The sequence below is a fragment of the Pristiophorus japonicus genome, chromosome 11 (assembly GCF_044704955.1).
Source record: "Pristiophorus japonicus isolate sPriJap1 chromosome 11, sPriJap1.hap1, whole genome shotgun sequence".
Lineage (NCBI taxonomy): Eukaryota > Metazoa > Chordata > Chondrichthyes > Pristiophoridae > Pristiophorus > Pristiophorus japonicus.
Window position 1 is genome coordinate 197,978,277 of NC_091987.1, and position 18,775 is coordinate 197,997,051.

The following is an 18,775-nucleotide window of genomic DNA, read 5'->3' on the forward strand; positions in this document are numbered from 1 at the left end:
CAATGAGTAGAGGCCCAACCTACTCAACCTTTCCTCATAAGTCAACCCCCTCATCCCTGGAATCAACCTAGTGAATTTTCTCTGAACTGCCTCGAAAGCAAGTATATCCTTTCATAAATATGGAAACCAAAACTGCAAGCAGTATTCCAGGTGTGGCCTCACTAATACCTTATATAGATGTAGCAAGACTTACCTGCTTTTATATTCCATCCCCTTTGCAATAAAGGCCAAAATTCCACTGGCCTTCCTGATCACTTGCTGTACCTGCATACTATCCTTTTGTGCTCCATGCACAAGTACCCCCAGGTCCCGCTGTACTGCAGCACTTTGCAATCTTTCTCCATTTAAATAATAACATGCCCTTTGATTTTTTTCTGCCAAAGTGCATGACCTCACACTTTCCAACATTATACTCCACCTGCCACATTTTTGCCCACTCACTTAGCCTGTTTATGTCCTTTTGCAGATTTTTTTGTGTCCTCCTCACACCATTGCTTTTCCTCTTTGTATTGTCAGCAAACTTGGCAACGTTACACTCAGTCCCTTCTTCCAAGTCATTAATATAGATTGTAAATAGTTGGGGTCCCAGCACTGATCCCTGCGGCAACCCACTAGTTACTGGTTGCCAACCAGAGAATGAACCATTTATCCCAACTCTGTTTTCTGTTAGTTAGCCAATCCTCTATCCATGCTAATATATTACCCCCAACACTGTGAACTTTTATCTTGTGCAGTAACCTTTTATGTGGCACCTTGTCAAATGCCTTCTGGAAGTCCAAATCCACTGGTTCCCCTTTATCCATCTGTTAGTTACATCCTCAAAGAATTCCATCAAATTTGTCAAACATGACTTCCCCTTCATAAATCCATGCTGACTCTGCCTGACCGAATTTTGCTTTTCCAAATGTCCTGCTACTGCTTCTTTAATAATGGACTCCAACATTGACCCAACCACAGACGTGAGGCTAACTGGTCTATAGTTTCCTGCTTTTTGTCTGCCTCCTTTTTTAAATAGGGGCATTACATTTGCAGTTTTCCAATTTGCTGGGACCTCCCCAGAATCCAGGGAATTTTGGTAAATTACAACCAAAAAATCCACAATCCCTGCCACTACTTCTCTTAAGACCCTAGGATGCAAGCCATCAGGTCCAGGGGATTTATCTGCATTTAGTCCCATTATCTCACTGAGTACCACCTTCTTAGCGATTGTGATTGTGTTAAGTCCCCTCCCCCACCGGCCCCATCCTCAACCATCGCCCTTTGACTATCCACTGTTGGAATATTGTTAGTGTCCTCTGCCGTAAAGACTGATACAAAATATTTGTTCAGAATTTCTGCCATCTCCGAATTCCCCATTACTAATTCCCCAGTCTCGTCCTCGAAGGGACCAACATTTACTATAGCCACACTTTTCCTTTGGGGCAGGCATTGCTGCTATACCCTTGCAGGCACTGGCATTTGCCCCATCTGTACATATAACCCCTTTCCTGAGATTTGGGATGGTGTCTCCGACCTGCGGCTAGGGCAAGTGAGGATCCAGCTCTGCCACACTTGTATTGATAGAGCAGATTCCCAGAAATGGTGGGTCTGATTGTGACATGCAAATGAAATATTGGAAAACGTTGATCCGTTTGTGTCATTTATTCTTCTTTCAAATAAAATGGTTAACTCTCTAACTTTGCATCTCTGCAACAAGTAACTTTGGGAAGGATCCTTCTTACTCATAAAAAAAAACGAATGTCAAACATATGGGAGCCCTTTACGTAGGTTTCAAAAAGGGGAAGTTACAAATAGTGGTAGATTAAAGGATTATAGGCACGCTCAGGAATTTTTCTATTTGATTGGCAGACATTATTGCCATTATTCTATGGAACACAGCTTTATATGGGGGGGAAGTAAAACTGGAATTGGAAAGCAGAGTATTAGAAAGTGAATTGGAAGGCAGAGGAAACAAAGGCTAGAAAATCGACAACAAGGGAGTTTGGCAGTGCTAAATGGTATATACTTCGATGCAAGAAATCTAGTGAATAAGACAGATGAGTTAAGAGCATAGGTAGACACTTGGGAGTATGATATAGCTATTACTGAGACATGATTGAAAGAAGGGTGGGTATGGCAGCTGAACATTCTTGGTTACAGGATTTTCAGATGGGATAGAGAGGGGGAGTTGCAGTATTGATTAAAAAAAAACAATTACAGCTGTGAAGTGGGATGATATGTTAGAAGGATCATCAAATGATGCCATATGGGTTGAATCGAATAACAAAAAAGAGGTGATCACACTGCTGGGAGTGTACTAATGATCCCTAAACAGTCAGAGGGCGATGGAAGAGCAAATATGTAGGCAAATTTCTGAGAAATGCAAAAACTATTAGGGCATTAATCGGGTATTTCAGCTACCCTAATATTAACTAAGATAGAATTAGTGCAAAAGGTATAGAGGGTGCAGAATTCCTAAAAATGCATTCAGGAGAACTTTTTTAGTCAGTATGTAGCAAGCCCAACAAGGGAAGAGGGCGGTTCTGCACTTAGTTTTAGGGAATAAAGCTGGGTCGGTGGAAGAGATAGACCAGGAATAAAAGTTCTCAATTGAAGGAAAGGCAATTTTGCTAAGCTGAGCTATGATTTAGCCAAAGTGGACTGGGAACAGCTACTTGAAGTTAAATCAGTGTCAGAGCAGTGGGAGGCATTCAAGGAGGAGATCTTGAGGGTTCACAACAAGTATGTTCCCTTAAAGAAAAAAGATGGGACTAACAAATCTGGAGCCCCCTGGATGTCATGGGGCATACAGGGTAGGATAAAGAAAAAAAGGGAGGCTTATGACCGATATTGAGGGCTCAATAATGCAGAAATCCTAGAGGAGTGCAGGGGTGAAATTAAAAAGGAAATTAGGAAAGCAAAGAGAGAGCATGAAAGAATTTTGGCAAGTAAAATCAAGGAAAACCCAAAGATGTTTTATAAATAGATTAAGAACAAGAGGATAACTAAAGAAAGAGTAGGCCTATTAGAGACCATAAAGGTAATCTGTGTGTAGAGGTGGAAGACTTGGGTATGGTTCTTAATGAATACTTTGCATCTGTTTTCACGAGAGGGGCAATGCAGACATTGCAATCAGGGAGGAGGAGTATGAAATATTAGATGAAATAAACATAGTGAGAGAGGAAGTATTAAGGGGTTTAGTAGCTTTGAAAGTGGATGAATCCCCAGGCTCGGATGAAGTGTATGCCAGGGCTGTTAAGAGAAGTAAAAGAGGAAATAACAGAGGCGCTGACCATCATTTTCCAATCCTCTCTGGCCACAGGAATAGACCGGGTAATTACGCACCAGTCAGCCTAACCTCGGTGGTGGGAAAATTATTGGAAAAAAATTCTGAGGGACAGGATAAAGCTTTATTTACAAAGGCATGGATTAATCAAGGAAAGTCAGCAAGGATTTGTTAATGGAAGTTCGTGTCTGACTAACTTGATTGAATTTTTTGAGGAGGTAGCAAGGAAGGGTAGTGCATTTTATGTAGTGCATATGGATTTTAGCAAGGTTTTTGATAAGGTCCCACTTGGCAGACTGGTCATGAAAGTAAAAGCCCATGGGATCCAAGGCAGAGTGGCAAGTTGGATTCAAAATTGGCTCAGAGGCAAGAAGCAAAGGGTAATGGTTGATGGGTGTTTTTTGACTGGAAGGTTGTTTTGAGTGGGGTCCTTCAAGGCTTAGTACTAGATTCCTTGCTATTTGTGGTAAATATCATTGATTTAGACTTGAATGTAGGGGGTATGATTAAGAAGTTGGTAGATGATACAAAAATTGGCTGTGTGGTTGATAATGAAGAAGAATGCTGTAGGCTGCAGGAAGATATCAATGAACTGGTCAGGTGGGCAGAACAGTGGCAAATGGAATTCAATCCGGAGAAGTGTGAGGTAATTAATTTGGGGAGAGCTAACAAGGCAAGGCAATACACATTAAATAGTAAGACACAAAGTGTCGAGGAACAAAGGGACCTTGGAGTGCATGTCCACAGATCCCTGATGGTAGCAGGCCAGGTAGATAAGGTGATTAAAAAGGCATACAGAATACTTGCCTTTATTAGCCGAGGCATAGAATACAAGGAGGTAATGCATGAACTGTATAAAACACTAGTTAAGCCACAGCTAGAGTACTGAGTGCAGTTCTGGTCACCACATTATAGGAAAGATGTTATTGCACTAGAGAGGGTACAGAGGAGATTTATGAGGATGTTGCCTGGACTTTGGAATTTTAGTTATGTGGAAACATTGTACAGGCTGGGTTTGTTTTCTTTGGAACAGAGGAGGCTGAGGGGAGACATTATTGAGGTGCATAAATTATGAGGGGCCAAGATAGAATAGCAGAGGGGTCAACATCCAGAGGGCATAGATTTAAAGTAATTGATTAGGAGGTTTAGAGGGGATTTGAGGGGAAATGTTTTCACTCAGAGGGTGGTGGAGGCCTGGAACTCAGTGTGAAAGGGTGGTAGAGGCAGAAACCCTCATCACATTAAAAATAGTACTTAGATGTGCACTTGAAGTGTTGTAACCTGCAGGGTTACGGACCAAGAGCTGGAAAGTGGGATTAGGCTGGATAGCTCTTTGTTGGCCGGCACGGACACAATGGGCCGGGTGGCCTCCTTCTGTGCCATAAATTTCTATGATTCTATGATATGGAAAATTAAAGTGTGCGTTTCTTGCTGAATTTGATCTGTTGTGGCTAGTAGAAGCTCTTTGCTTTCAAACTGGCTAGCATCTCCCAAAGGTTTGTGTATATGTCTCTTAGAATTAATTTTGCTTTGGTTAAAGTTAAAGCAACAACATCTGTTGAACATAAGATTTTGTTAAGTAAGTTCAGAAGAAGTTATATTGACCAAATAGCAAATAACCTTGAAAATGTATTTAAAACGGTGGCCAGTGCACCATTTGATATTTTTGTATGATTTATTTTAACACTGCTATGGCCATGTGATTGAAACAGAATAAGTAATAGTACAAAGGTTTAAAATATATTTTTGAATGCTGCAGATTAACTATGAACTTGATCCAGAAGGAAAATACTGTGATGATGGATACAGGAAAAAGTAATACATTCTGTAAAGATTGTAGAATGTAAATAAATGAATATTTGCTTTTTAAGTGTGTGAAAAATATGTAAATATCTACCACTCTGACCTAAAATTCCACCTCTGTTTTTATACATTTAAATAATCCACATTGGTGTACATATTCCTCTCGCATACAAGTCACTCCAGCATATTTTGTGAACTTAAAATAAGTATTTACAATTTGTATAACATGCTGTATTATAATTTTGTACTATTTTTACTCCCTTGTCAGATATAGCTTATTGCTGAGTACAGCTCTCTATTATGTCCCAATAATGTGCCTTCACAGCAGCCCTGATTCACCAGGCTTAGTTTTTCCATATTACGCATCTAGCCTTGTAGACTGAGTGAATTGTCAGTTCGTGTCAGTTTATGGGCAGTTACGTGCTGTGGACCTGTGCCCACTGGGAATTGGCATGAATTTCCCAAATTCATTTCTCTTGAGACCCTGCCAGAAAGAGGAAACATTAATTCCATCAGTCTGAGCTGTATTCTAACACAGCACCAAGTGATGAAAACACCATGTGCTGATCCACTGTGCTACCAAGGATGTAGTTATGGAGAATACTACAAAACTGCCACTATTATCCTATCCAAGTGTATTTATAGAATTACACTGTACAGTGGAATTACATTAGCGGGACTGGTCATGGTCGATGCTGCCACCTTCTCCATAGGTGGAAGATTAAAGCATCCCCATCATGCGACTGTGGAGCTCCTAATCAGACCCTGGAGCACATCATTCAGCACTGCGCTCAGAGGGAATTTGCAGGCATCCGACAAGATACCCACGCTGTTGCACCGGAAGCTTTGGCCTGGATATCCAACTTGGATATTGACATTTAATTTGTTTTGCTGCTACCATACGAAAGAAGTGGTAGGACAAAATAATGTCTCTGGTATTTTATTCACTGCTACCCTTAGTCAGGATGGATGGCTTAGCCAGCAGCTGTTACATTGCCTTGTTTTTTTTTAGCCAGTTGTAATTTGAGGATCATGTGGAGTTTTTGAAATACCAAGTGAGGTGTGGCAGTAAGCTTCAGACTGGCTTGTGAATCTGAAATTAGCCAGATTAGTGTATCTGGAATCTGTCCTGTTCACCCTCTTTTCACCTATCTGGAGACCGCCCAAGTCCGGGTAGCGGGCTGGTGTTCATGGCCAGTTGAGGTTACTGTGGTTTCAGTGCCAGTGAGCACAGGATCTGAAAACATAAGAACATAAGAAATAGGAGCAGGCATATAAGGTATTGGTGAGGCCACACCTGGAATACTGCGTGCAGTTTTGGTTTCCATATTTACGAAAGGATATACTTGCTTTGGAGGCATTTCAGAGAAGGTTCACTAGGTTGATTCCGGTGATGAGAGGATTGACTTATGAGGAAAGTTTGAGTAGGTTGGACCACTGCTCATTGGATTTCAGAAGAATGAGAGGTGATCTTATCGAAACGTATAAGATTATGAGGGGGCTTGACAAGGTGGATGCAGAGAGGATGTTTCCACTGATGGACGGGACTAGAACTAGAGGGCATGATCTTAGAATAAGGGGCCGCCCAGTTAAAACAGAGATGAGGAAAAATTTCTTCTCTCGGAGGGTTGTAAATCTATAGAATTTGCTGCCTCAGAGAGCTGTGGAAGCCTGGACATTGAATAAATTTAAGACAGAATTAGACAGTTTCTTAAACGATATGGGGAGCAGGCAGGGAAGTGGAGCTGAGTCCATGATCAGATCAACCATGATCTTATTGAATGGCGGAGCAAGCTCGCGGGGCCATATGGCCTACTCCTGTTTTTATTTCTTATGTTCTTATGTAAGCCATTTGGCCTCTCAAGCTTGCTCTGCCATTCAATAAGATCATGGCTGATCTAAGCTTGGCTTCAACTCCACTTCCCTGCCTGTTCCGCATAATCCTTCACTTCCTTATCGTTCAAAAATCTATCTCCACCTTAAATATATTCAATGACCCAGCCTTCAGCTCTATGAAACTATGACCCCTAGTTCGAGATTCCCTCACGAGGGGAAACATCCTCTCTCTGCATTTACCCTGTCAAGCCACTCCGAATCTTATACATTTCAATAAGATCACCTCTCATTCTTCTATACTCCAAGGAGTATAGGCCCAACCTGCTCAATCTTTCTTCATAAGACAACCCCTTCATCTCAAGAATCAACCTTGTGAACCTTCTCTGAACTCTGAACTGAAACTACTATGGGAAGCTAGTGAAGTGGTCTGAATCTCTCTTTCCTTAGTAAGCTTAACTTGAATAATTTGCCTTTTTTGAACAAAAGCAAATTTCTGCAACATATCATCTTGATGTAAAGCTTAAAAAGAACAGAAAGGCTGCGACTGTGATTGAAGGGTCCATTAGCGAAGAGGGGTAAAACTAATTTTTAATGAAGTCTAAATTGATGCACGAGGGTACAAATGAAAATCTATTAATTACTTTTTGTAGCTTGCCATGGTTTGTCATTCTAATTCTTCATTAAAATGTATGTAGTTGGTTACACCTTTAAGTGTTTTGAAGTGTAAATGACTTCACCATCAGATGCTTGAATTTTATGGGTTGAACGTATGTTAATTTATCTTGTGTTAATGCGTTTTCTGAGAGCAAGCATAAGATTGTTGCTGTCATTTCACTTATCAGCAAGAAAAGGTGTCATTAATTTAATAGCGGAATTTAATGTCAGTAATTCAAAAGAGGGCCAGATTTATATCATGGCAAGGTGGGAGCTTAGCTATTATAGGCAAGAATATAATTTGAAATTGGATGAGGAAGGGTCAGTACGGAAGGACATTTTAAATAGTGGAGATCAGATGACTAACTGCATGACCTTTGAACACTGAATATGGCGAATATTCCTGTATACTAGGTGTGTGCATGTGCGCACACATTCTCATAGGCACAATTACTACTTGGCAAAATGCTGAGTCATTAATAGCTGAAAACTGAATTATAAAACATTGATTATTTTGATCAATAGTGATTTGGTATTGCATGCATTCATGCTTAATTGGCTGCCGCGTTTCCTACATTACAACAGTGACTGCATTTAAAAAAAATGCTTCATTGGCTGTAAAGTGCTTTGGTCATGAAAGGTGCTACATAAATGTAAGCCTTTCTTTAAAATTAAATTAATAGACCTATTTTAAATTATCAACTTTAGTGTTGAATTGTTACGAGAATAAATTAATTTGGATAGATGAACTGGCTAATGAAGGCTTTTTGTTTGGAGGCTAATAATTCTATAATTGCAAAATTATTATTTTGGCTTTGCAAGGTGTTTTGCAAAATAAACAAATTAAGTTATCCATTTGCAATGAAAACATTGGGAGCATATTTATGTTGCTACTGATAGGAATCTCACAAGCTTACAGCATCATTATTCTGTAGTGGAGGTAATTTATGTATGCAAATATTAATTGCTTTAAAAATTTAAAGATGAACCCCTCTTAATTGCACAGTTCCTGTAACTGCTTTAAATTTATTGCAGACTAAATATTGAAAAACGGATGGTTTAAATCGGATTTATTAGAGTTTTAGAAGTATAATGAATTAAAATAAAGGACCAGAAGCTGCCCTTTGAATTTCTTTACGTCACTCTCAGTTCTCTCAGTTTGATAAACCAATAATGAACAGTGGATATGTTAATTAGACAGCTTGGCTAAAGTTAAATGTCATTTTATCCAAAGAAAATTGCATGTACATAAAAACACCATGTACAGCTAATGTGCAAACTACTATATATCAATTCAAAAATGCAATATATCAAAGATCATGCTTTAGTAAATACATTGTTTTCTATTTGGTTTCGAGTAGGCCAATTCGTAAAGCACTAAGCATTGCTAAATATTGAAGTTAATGTGTTGATCAGTAATTTTGCCTCTTCGGCCCTGTTTAACAAGAGGAAAGTTTGCCCTATCTGAGGGATCAAAGTAACATGATTGGGCACTCTTAACCCAGTTCTTATTGCACAGAATCCACTGCACAAAAAAAATTATAGCTATTGAATTAACTCGCACAGAAGATCATATAAACATATGAAAAGAACACTGGAAAAGACAGTCTGGTCGAGAAAGTCTGTTCCATCCAAACATGGTGCAGCCAAGTTCAACACTGTCTCCCCATCTACCCTCAGTCACACTTCAGAGAAACCTGAAGCCAACTTAGGAAAAATTCCACTCTGGCCCTCTAAAATATTCAAGTACTCTTTGGGAGACAACCGACATTTGTTTATCCCTCTATTTCTGCCTACCTGGCAATTTACCTTCCACAACAAGAAATGTCCTTTTCTCTTGTGAACTTGGCCAGCTCTCCTTTGAAGGGTTGCAGGGAATATATACACTTGAGAATAACATGTGAAGGAAATAGAAAATATTGACAGCGGGGTGTTCAAGACAGCTTTTCTCTCATGAAATTTCCTCACTATTCATGGCAAAATTGTGAATGTTTTCTTTATGCTGGAATTTACGAATTTGTTACAAATACAAAATACTCCCATTGTTGGAATAGTGTGTATAAGAAACTTTGCCTTGCATCTAAATAACGTTACATGAACTTGAGTCCGATACTAAAAGTAGACATGTTTTACCTTTCTGGTTCTGATAGTTGGCATCTAGATGAATAGAAAATTCATCGTAAATTAAATAAAAGTCTTTAAAATTTCTAATTTCATGGTTGGGAGATGTAGTTGTTGAAATGTATAACCAAACAATATGAAAGTTGGTAATTTGCTATTATAGTAATACTGAATATTTGAATCACAGTGGGGAACAAAAGTGGTGTGCGGGCAGTAATCAACCAATTTTAAATTGGTAGGATTATTACTGCTTTGCTGAGACCAATCTTAGCGTGTTTTTCTGCTGTGTGCATTTAAGTTTTAGGCATGACATTGATACAGTTGGAGCTTTCTTCAAAACTGATTATTACTTGATTCTAACTGCCTGGCGTTCTTTTTAAAAAAAAAACTTTATTGCTGGTGGGAAGATAGTTTGAAACCTGAAGATCATCCAAAGTTAGAAATAACTGTTCCAAATGTCCTTGTAGGCCCCTCGGTTCAATGATGAGCTCGGAGGGAAGAAGGAAATGATCAGCTTCTGAATACTTCACAAAGGAATATGGTAGACTATTCAGCCCTCTGAGCCTGTACACCATTTAGTTAGATCAAGGTTAATCTGTACTTCAACTCTGTTTACTCACCTTTGCTCCATATCACTTAAATATCCTTACCTAACAACTTTTAGCAAATGGTATTGCAAGCAAAATGAAAATATTAAATTAAACCTATTGAAAGTTTTGAAGGCCCAGAAAATTAGTCGTGAAGGTTGGGAGTGGGACCCATGATCACTATTTTTAAATTTTGTGAATTATGAATTTTATTGGGAAAGTATGCTTTACTGTCATGGAAGGCATTCACAGAATCAGGGTTTTTAATTGTCCCAAATATTGTGCCTCTAAGATTGTGTTTACTAATTTCACTGTCCTGGATTAGTGTCTGTTACATTCAGTATAACTCACTTTTGGCTCATCAAATTCAAATGACCAATTTTAAAAGTGGTTATTAACATTTCAAATGATTTTATTTTAATAAATTGGAGATAAAAATGCATTTTATATAAACCCTGATGGGACAAAAAGATAAATATAGACTGATGTTTAAGGAAGAAATAGTTCATGTTTTGAAAGAAACAATATCTGATTTCATAATTTTCTGTATTAATATCTGGATTTTCTTGTCAATATTAGAGCATGTAATAACTGCCTTTTACAAACAATTATGCATGTTTGCAGTTTGGCAAAATTAGAGATTTTATGTAGCATATGCTTCAATCTCCAAATTGAAGTGGCGATTCAGCACGGCTGATTCTGTATCTATGGAAGAACTGAAGGTGGTAGGATAACACAACATACCTAACTTTCAATACCGTCACTGGTTCGTTGGAATCCAACATTAGAAAGTAAAAGCAGAGCTAAGTTTTGTTTAACTGGTAAGCTCTAATAAATCTGTTGAGGGAGGAAGGCTGTGACTGATTTTCAGCTGGAGATCATTTCAAATTGGAAGTGAACAATGTTACAGAGGACTAGGTCATTTCACTCCTCAGTGGATAAAGATATAAATCTCAGTGAAAGTTGACACACTAGTCTGCTGCTCAGATAATTGAGATAAGCCTTCAGCATGTTTCTGTTTGGCTGTGTATTGTGACATCCCACCAGGGCTAATAGATCAATACATGAGTGGGGCCTGAATTGTTTGCCTATGGTCCATGTTATAGCTGAAGTGAGATCAGAAACTTTGAAAGCGAGGTTCAATACTGCTGCCAAGTAAGGTAATGTAGCTTTAAAGAGGAGAGGCATTATTTATGTTGCATTCATTTGGTCTTTTCTCTATTTAATTATTCCAAATGCATCTCAGCTGTTTCTTATTCCTCCGGAGAGAATATTCCCTGTTCGGTTATTTATGGCATCTGGGTTGCCATGACATTGTTCTTTCCTGCTGATCATATGGCTAAATGATGTCACACAAACATGGTTCAGGTACTACTTAAACATACCTGTTGGGAGTTTAGTTGTGGAACAATATGCGTGTTCTCTGTGGAGGTGTCGTATCAACCTTGATGTGGCTGTTGTACCGTTAGTGGAGATATTTGTGTGCTAAACACCCAGTCCTCCCAAATGAGGAGAAAACCGACTGCATTGGGTGGGAACGATGGGACAAGAAAGAAGTCGTCAGCTAGAATAAAAACAGAAAATACTGGAAATCTCAGCAGGTCAGGCAGCATCTGTGGAGAGAAAGCAGAGTTAAAGTTTCAGGTCCCGAAACGTTAACTGTCCTTTCTCTCCACAGATGCTGCCTGGCCTGCTGAGATTTCCAGCATTTTCTGTTTTTATTCCAGATTCCAGCATCCGCATTATTTTGCTTTTATATAAGTTCTCAGCAAGGTTGGGTGGAACAGAGTGCTCTTTTCAATGATGACCTTTGAGTCCTTTTTCTTCAGTCCTTGGCATTTTTTATTAGTCTACCTCTCTGCCGAGTGCATAACTGATTAGATTTGATGTCATATTTCACTCTAAAGTAAATAAAATAGTCATGGTGCACAATAAAAAATGGACAATTTTACTAAGTGCCATCGAATTTTACATGTACATGTATTACTTCATTTCTCGTAAGTGGTACATAGTGCCCCTTCTACTTACTGCAGCCACAGGAAAAAATAACTATTAAGGTCACTCAAACTACAATGGATTCTTAATGAAAAGCAACTTTACAACAACGTAAATTCCCAATTTTTTTTCATTGCAACAGACGTGAAATTCAAACATTATCGAGTCGCATTGCAACATGGGCATCACCACATCTCCCACACTGTCATACCATATGACCTAAATATGAACAGCACAGATGAACTCTGGAAGCCCCTCTGTGAATGACTGGAACTAATCTCTTGTCTCTTGGATTTAAAATGGAATGAAAATAGTAGCCAACATTAATCAAAATGGTGACCTGTTGACGCTACCCTTTTTTTTAATGCAATGTTGAATCTACTCTAAAGAATATGGATTTCTACTCTAATAAAGATCACAATGCATGTAATATGAAATAGAATGGCGCTGCAATTAATATTGCCAGAGCAAGCTATGGTTTTCTTCTGCATTTCCCTCCTACTTCCAAATTTATTAAGAGGATAAATCACTGAGCATGCATCTGCATTTTCTTCATTTTTTGCTAGGGGAGCAGCTGTTTGTTCTTGACTGTACCACCCAAGCATAGCAGACTGGTTCAAAAAAGTGGCGTTGATAAATAATGTGGATGTGTTAATTTTACTCATATTTATTACAGTTTGTTTGGAGTTATTTTTCTTACTGTCTGGAGACAATGTAAGCAGAATGTCAGTCTTCTGTCACGAGTAATTGGGAGCTGGGTGCTGTTATAAATCTTTTGCAACTTGAAAACAGATCTTAACTAATTGGGTGAAGTACTATTTCCCCCCATGACTTACAGTAGTGCAACATTACAAACCATATTTATCACAAGTAGATTAAAGAGAATGCTTTATTTTTTGAATGCTGAACCTTGTCTCGATCCCTGCTCAAACAGTTAACGAGTTGCAGATGTAGGAACTTTTCAGCTCAGTGACTTCATTATTGATGTGGCCTGTATCTGGTCTTTCTAGAGCAGCCGATTGCAAGTTGTGGAATTACCTCAACATTAGCTGTGATCTTAGTGGTGGGTGAACGCGCTCATTTATAACAGCGATTTCTTCGCGAGTGTCCACAAATCACTCATTAAGTATGAGAGAGAGCATGGGCAGGTGGATGATCTCCCACAATGCTATAACTTCAGGGCTACCCTAGTTACCTTCTGCAGTTTGGCAGTGTCAGTTACTCCCATAAGTGGATTAAGCATCTTGTTTCACGGAAATTGACTCATGCTATTCTGTATTTATTTGCATAATTGCGTGGGGTACAGTAGCATAATGGTTATGTTACTGGGTTAGTAATCCAGAGGCCTGGACTAATGAACCAGAGACACGAGTTCAAATCCTACAGCTGGAGATTTAAATTCAATTAATTAAATAAATCTGTCATTTTAAAAAAATGCGAGCATCAGCAATGGTAACTATGAAATACCGGATTGTCGTAAAAACCCATCTGGTTCACTAATGCCCTTGAGGGAAAGAAATCTGCCGCCCTTACCTGGTCTGGCCTATATGTGACTCCAGACCCACAGCAATGTGATTGACTCTTAAACTGCTCTTTGAAATGGCTTAGCAAGCCACTCAGTTGTACACAACCGCTATGACAAAGTCAGCACTGAGAGTACCTTCACCACACGGACTGCAGCGGTGCAATTCGAGATGGGCAATAAATGCTGGCCTTGCCAGTGACGCCCACATCCCAGGAACTAATAAGTAATTAAAACAAATGGCCTAGGGATGTAATAGTAGTACCCCCAAATCGGCTATGCAAATGGAAAATATTCCATGCTCACTGGTGTGATTTTAGGCCATCTCACTTGGGGGTGTCCAACGTTTTGTCTTCATGAGCCACGGAGGCCAAAAATTAAGTTTAAATCCATGAACTGATTAATTTGCATATATCTCAAAGTTGCTGCTACTAACTGATCTTGGTGTACTGAGAGGATTTATCCACCAATGGGAATCGTCCTTTCCAAACCAAATTAGCAAACCATTAAATAGGAAGTATAAATGCAAACAGGAATGTGTTGCCTGGGCTTTGAAGCCAGATTGCCATTGCTATGTGACTGTTTATAGCCTTAGAGCCATAGGTTGGAGACCACTGGACTAACATTGAGGTAGTAATGATGTTGTGACTTGTCAGTTATACAGGTTACACAAATATATTATCTCACTACTAGCCATAGGTATATTGTTTGAACAGGACAATATTAAAATTGGAATGCTATGGTGCATCTCTAAGGCTCTTTGTAGTCCAGTAAGCGGTGGGCTTGTACTGACAGCCAGTTTAAGAACTGCTCAATAAAACATTTGAAAAGAGAAAGAATTTAGGGAAAGTGATCAAAGAAAGCCTCCTCTATTTTTCGTAAACTGTTAAATCAGTCCAGTTCTCCCTATGATGCAGACCGCTTGTCTCCCAACTCTCAAATTGTTGCTTGTAAGAAAGATTACCGATAATAGGAGCATGGATAATTGAGGTTCAACCTCAAATTACAAGAAGTATTTTTGTGAACCATTAGCTGGAAACACGGTTCATTTAATGAACTAGCCAATCAGGCTTCATTCACATGGCTTGTGACGTCCAAACCCTTCAATTAGAACATAAGAACATAAGAAATAGGAGCAGGAGTAGGCCATCTGGCCCCTCGAGCCTGCTCTGCCATTCATATCTGATCTGATCCTGGCCTCAACTCCACTTCCCCACCCGCTCCCCATAACCATTGACTCCTTTATCATACAAAAATCTGTCTATCTCTCCCTTAAATATATTCAAAGACCCAACCTCCACAGCTCTCTGGGGCAGAGAATTACAAAAATTCACGACCCTCTGAAAGAAGAAATTCCTCCTCATTTCTGTTTTAAATGGGTGACCCCTTATTCTGAAACTATGCCCCCTAGTTCTAGATTCCCCCATGAGGGGAAACATCCTCTCCACATTTACCCCATCAAGCCGCCTCATTATCTTATGTTTCATAAGATCACCTCTCATTTTTCTAAACTCCAAGGAGTATAGGCCCAACCTGCTCAACCTTTCTTCGTATGACAACCCCTTCATCTCGCGAATCAACCTCATGAACCTTCTCTGAACTGCCTCCAATGCCAGTATATCCTTCCTTAAATAAAGAGACCTAAGCTATACGCAGTATTCCAGGTGTGGTCTCACCAATACCCTGAACAGTTGTAGCAGGACTTGCCTAATTTTATACTCCATTCCCCTTGCAATAAAGGCAAGTATTCCATTTGCCTTCCTGATTACTTGCTGTACCTGCGTGCTAACTATTTGCGTTTCATGTACAAGAACCCCCAGATCCCTCTGTACTACAGCATTTTGTAACGCTCCCCATTTAAATAATAATTTGCTTTTTTATTTCTCCTCCCAAAGTGGATAACCTCATATTTTCCCTCACATTTGTTTAGATCGCTGGTTTCCAATTTGCTTTCATCCACCCCGGGCTCTCTCAAAATCAAATAATCAACTGTGAGCTGTCTCTTGGTAGATCTATTACCACAATACAGCGCTGCACTATTTTCAGTATTGCATATCATGAATTAAAACAAAGCCATTTGTTAGGCATGATTACAAATAAATTATAGGAGAAATACTTCAGAATTGTTTTCATAGGGAGTGATTTCAGGGTTCCAGTTACACAATTTTGTGAAGTCTAACTGCTCATTTAGTGGCAGATTGCAATTTTGTAATAGGACACCCAGCCCATACATTTGTAGAAGCAACTTAGACATATCAACAGTCTTCCAGTATAAATAACCACAAGTGACTTTTACTTTGGTTTCGAGGAAAATGTCTGGTTCAGTTGGTAAATCACCATGTTTTCTGATATTGGGCGTCACAGGCCAAGAAGGGGCAAGGTTTGAGATCAGATCTGTTTATTGTTTGGTTTAATAGCGGGAGCACTGCAATTGCTCTGTGTACCTGGGGGAGTCAGTTCCTTGTTCACTAGCTAATGATCCCTGCTGGAAACGGCTTTCCAAGTGAGGATATGTCGGGTCTCGACTGTGATGTGCGGAATAATGCTTCGATGTTTTTTGTGAAATATCAAGTATAAAGAACGGGGTGGAAACTTGGTCTGCTGCTGCCCCTCTTAGCGCCCCGGAGGTGCGGCACCCTTCCAGCATTCCGCTGGGACATTCGGTGCCGGTTTCGAGGGGGTGCGGAGCAGTACCGCCCGGGAGAGGTGAGTCCGTGTGCAACGCCCCTGGTTGCGACACCGGCTCGACTTTTGGCTGCCGCCTGACCCGTAGAGCACCCATGAAAGCAGGCGTTCCAAACGGTAGCTGCCGCAGTCAGGTAGGTAAAGTTGACCTCGGGTAAAGGTTAGGGTAAGTGTGATTGTGTTTTTTTTTCTTTTTTTTTGTTGCAATTTTTATGTTGTGGCGTGAGCTATATATTGGAAATGTTTTTGGTGTTTTTTTTTTCATTTTTATTAAGATATTGGGGGTAGAGGCGGGTAGGGATTGTATGGTCTTTGGAACCATATCTCAGCATGATTTGGAGGGGGTGTGGAAGAAAATGAGGGAAGCAAAAATATTTCACTCGAGCTTGCCACCCCGCAACAGTTATTATTGGATTGTGTGTAGTTAGTGGGAGGAAAGACGGGAGCAGGCTCAAGTGGAGCATAAACGCCGGCATAGACTAGTTGGACCGAATGGCCTGTTTCTGTGCTGTATATCCTATGTAATCCCTTGCAGTACATGACTTTATTGAGTTTGCCTTCTGTTCTCCAAGGAGACAAAGGCTATTTAAATTACATTATGAAACTTTTAAAAATTGCAGCAGTGTTTCTCAATTTGTCTTGTAAGATGTCATTAAGTTTTCACAGTGAAGAATTAGCAATGTGACTTCCCCTTGTTTCTCACATACAATTAAATGGAAAAAAAGAGAAATGACTGGCTCGCTCTCGAATCACATTTGAAAGTGATAATGAGCTCGTTGGAAGCCCTTTTAAATCCATTCTTTGTGAAAATTCAAGATAAGACAATGTTATGACTTGGCAACACTCGGAATTTGTTGGGCAATTATGTTGCACCAATCAGTTAATAGCATAGAAAAACTTCTCACTAACCTGTGATTTGAAATGTTAAATTTGCATCTTCAAACACCCTTTGGTCATTTGCGGAAAGCTGAAAATGCATTTTGAGCTGTGTCTTGAATAAATGTTAGTATTTGCAAGGTTGACTTTTGTAACAAATACATATTTCATGTTTTTAACGAATACTTTAATTGCCAGTCACAATGCTGCATCTTGAATTTCAGGTTAATTTTCTCCCATAAGGATTGTGCATAGTATAAAATGGACATATACATATTTCATCTGTAGATTAGTGAAATTTCCCTTAAAAATTATCCCTTGCCCCTATCCACAGATCCATAGACTGGTTAGATGTGGGAAATCAGGGAAGCCTCTGGTGTCCCTGACGACTACGTGTGCGGGAAGTGCATCCGCCACCAGCTCCTGACGGTCCGCGTTGCGGAATTGGAGCTGAGGGTGGATTTACTCAAGAGCATCCACGATGCTGAGAATGATGTGAGTAGCACATGTAGCGAGTTGGTCTTACCGCAGATGAAGGGTCCACAGCCAGTTAGGGAATGGAAGACCAGCAGGAAGAGCAGTGCAAGGAAGGTAGTGCAGGGGTCCCTTGCGGTCATCCCCCTGCAAAACAGATACACCGCTTTGAGTACTGTTGAGGGGGATGATTCATCAGGGGAGGGCAGCAGCAGCCAAGTTCATGGCACCATGGCTGGCTCTGCTGCACAGAAGGGCAGGAAAAAGAGTGGGAGAGCAATAGTGATAGGGGATTCAATTGTAAGGGGAATAGATAGACGTTTCTGCGGCCGCAACCGAGACTCCAGGATGGTATGTTGCCTCCCTGGTGCAAGGGTCAAGGATGTCTCGGAGCGGGTTCACGACATTCTGAAAAGGGAGGGTGAACAGCCGGTCGTTGTGGTGCACATTGGTACCAACGATATAGGTAAAAAAAGGGATGAGGTCCTACGAGACTAATTTAAGGAGCTAAATTAAAATGTAGGACCTCAAAAGTAGTAATCTCGGGATTGCTACCAGTGCCACATGCTAGTCAGAGTAGGAATCGCAGGATAGCTCAGATGAATACGTGGCTTGAGCAGTGGTGCAGCAGGGAGGGATTCAAATTCCTGGGGCATTGGAACCGGTTCTGGGGCAGGTGGGACCAGTACAAACCGGACGGTCTGCACCTAGGCAGGACCGGAACCAATAACTTCACGGTGGGGCGGGCAATAATCAAGGGATTAATGGAGGCATGTGAAAAAGGAACAGCAGTAATCATGGGGGATTTTAACCAACATATCGATTGGTCAAATCAAATCGCACGGGGTAGCCTGGAGGGGGAATTCATAGAATGCATATGGGATTGTTTCTTAGAACAGTATGTTACAGAACCTACAAGGGAGCAAGCTATCTTAGATCTGGTGCTGTGTAATGAGA

General features: G+C 40.1%; 1 protein-coding gene and 1 long non-coding RNA gene across 12 annotated transcripts in view; one reads left to right on the plus strand and one right to left on the minus strand.

Annotated features, from left to right (window-relative positions):
• Positions 1-18,775, plus strand: part of LOC139276426 (neural cell adhesion molecule 1-like) — a 632,849-nt gene that overhangs the window by 176,512 nt on the left and 437,562 nt on the right. The gene's annotated exons all lie outside the window — the stretch shown is intronic.
• Positions 1-18,775, minus strand: part of LOC139275907 (uncharacterized) — a 62,516-nt gene that overhangs the window by 19,123 nt on the left and 24,618 nt on the right. The window contains exon 3 of one of the 3 annotated variants that reach the window (XR_011595788.1): positions 5,993-6,305. The exons of the other annotated variants lie outside the window; for them this stretch is intronic. This is a non-coding gene — a long non-coding RNA (uncharacterized lncRNA). Of the gene's footprint in view, positions 1-5,992; positions 6,306-18,775 lie in introns of those variants that run through there. 3 annotated transcript variants of the gene reach the window in all.